The sequence below is a fragment of the Pinus tabuliformis genome, chromosome 9 (assembly GCF_031772625.1).
Source record: "Pinus tabuliformis cultivar Carrire ecotype Pingquan chromosome 9, CPIR1, whole genome shotgun sequence".
Lineage (NCBI taxonomy): Eukaryota > Viridiplantae > Streptophyta > Pinopsida > Pinales > Pinaceae > Pinus > Pinus tabuliformis.
The window spans coordinates 894,145,700-894,148,138 of NC_142307.1; positions in this window are offsets into that span (position 1 = coordinate 894,145,700).

Genomic DNA, 2,439 nt, shown 5'->3' on the forward strand with positions numbered 1-2,439 from the left:
ATGGGCCTTATCAGGTACTTCAGAATATTGGACTAGTCGCTTACAATTTGGCCTTTCTGACAACTTCAAAAAATCCACCCATTCTTCCATGCATCCTACTTCAAGAATGTTGTGGGGAATAATTTCAGGGTTCAAACAAGTCTTCTAGAATTAGATGAGGAAGTTTCAATTTGGCTTTGAACTATACAGGTCCTTGATACTCATGAAATACATATCAGTTACCAAATAATTGAGGAAGTTCTCACCAAGTGTAAAGACACCACTCTAGAAGATGCAAGATGGGAACCAGCCAATATTCTTCAATAGTTTCCACATACTCAACCTTAAGGACAAGGTTTTGTTTGATGGGGGTGGGAATGTTAGGTTCCAACCCTAACCTCTTTATATATGTAGTAATCCCAAGGGGCATTCTCAGAGTCATAGTTAGTTAGTTGAGTTAATAAATACCATAAGAGGTTATCCGCATTAATAATAATTGTAAGTGTTTGATCCAAATTATAGAAAAGGGACCATAATTAGTTATAAATGGCCCATAGTTAATAAATGAAGTGGTTAACGGACATTATTCAAGGGACCACTAGTAGTTAGGGTTTTGGATGCCATGAAGCTATAAATAGTCTTAAATAGTGATGGGCCTCTAAATTAGACATAAATTAAGGATCATATGACCATTGTTCAGCACATTATACCTCTCCTTTACATTAGATAATGTATTTTTGACTTTAATATGTTCATTGGTAAGGTTTATGGATAATTGCTTATTTGTGCCCAATCTGATTTATTTTTGTGGAATATTGTGAGAATATTGGCTATATTATGAAGATTCAGACGAGGACATAATTTAGGGACTTGCTCCCTATAATAGGAGGATCAATATTAAATAATAAATCAAGAAGATATTTTTAAATAATTGCACAGATTCTGGAGCTCCAATGATGGAGAAAATCTAGGAATGTGTTCCTTGTCATTTAATGCAAACTCCTAGTATTAGGAACTAGATTCACAAATTAAGATATTTTGGTGGGGAGAGATTCCTCATTTCATGGGGAATGCTTGCTAATCATTTTGTATAAGTAGAAAGTCGAATTTTCCTCTAGGGATGGATCTTTCTTATTCTTCTTGTGGAGAGAACTCGTATTTTTGTAGCTCCATTGTCATTTCTTGCAGGGATGTAATTTTATTGATGGAAATAAGGAAGATTGGTGCCATGTTTAGCTTACATATCTTGATATCCTCCATATCACTCTAATTTTCCTGAGGCTTGGCCATCCCAGGTGCCTAAAATACCTTTTGTATAATTTACTTTTCTTCCTTTCACTTCTTATTCACATGCATCCTTTGCTTTTGTGTTTTCTATTTCTGCATTTACTATTAATGATTTATTCTTGTAGGATTAGGTCAAATGATGAGGTAAGATATTTTGTAGAATCACAAGCATCACTTCATCATTGGAACATCTTTTGATGGTCATAATAATGATTGAGTTACTTGGATTTCTTTTCTTATTCCCAAATCTAGATTTCTAGAAGTTGTTTGTGGCAAATAACAGTAAATTTATGATATTTTCTAGATCATGGTAATGAGCTTCAATCGAGTTGATTCTAATTTCATTAGATAAAAATAAAAATACATTTTATAAAAAAAAACACCCCATTTCATTTTCACTTGATTAGGTTACGCATTTGACATATTTACTATCTCACTAGTTCTCGAATTTGTAGATTTTAGACTAGTAGTTTTCTATTTTTTTTAACATGGGTTAACAGAGGTATTGTTGAGTGATTCCACTTGGAATGAATAGCTAATACATCCTAATCAATAAAAAAAAATTTCCCATGCAACTTTGATTTTATTCGCTTGGTCATTTGGTGAATTATAGCTTCCCATAGTAAATCTACAGTTTCCCGTAGTAACTATAGGATCTCTTGTAGCAACCTTCCAACATGTATATACTTAGCCAGACTCACTCAAGAATCATAGTTATCATTCCTTAGAGTTGAATCAAGACCCCTAGGCTCTAAATCAATTATTATGCAATGCTAAAGACCACTTAGGACTTGCCTATTTACCCATGCAAAACATTTCAGTGGTTTGGGCTAATGGACAGATTTATGAAATTGATAATACAATGATGATTGCCACATCCAATGAACTATGTTAATGGACCTAAACACTTTGAAATGTATTTATTGAAATTTACTTCATGAGATTTACTTTATGCAATTATAATAGGTTTCTTTCCTTGTATTTTCTTTCTTGCAATAGGTTAAGGTTTCCATTTCGAGCATTTCATTTTTTACAATTATTTTAGGATATGATTTTATTACATTCACTCCATTACATCACAAAATCAAAGGAATGATAAATTGTATGATGCACATAGAGTTTTGATGCCTCTTAGGTTTGTGTGAAGCATGGGTTGATAATTAATGTTGGTAG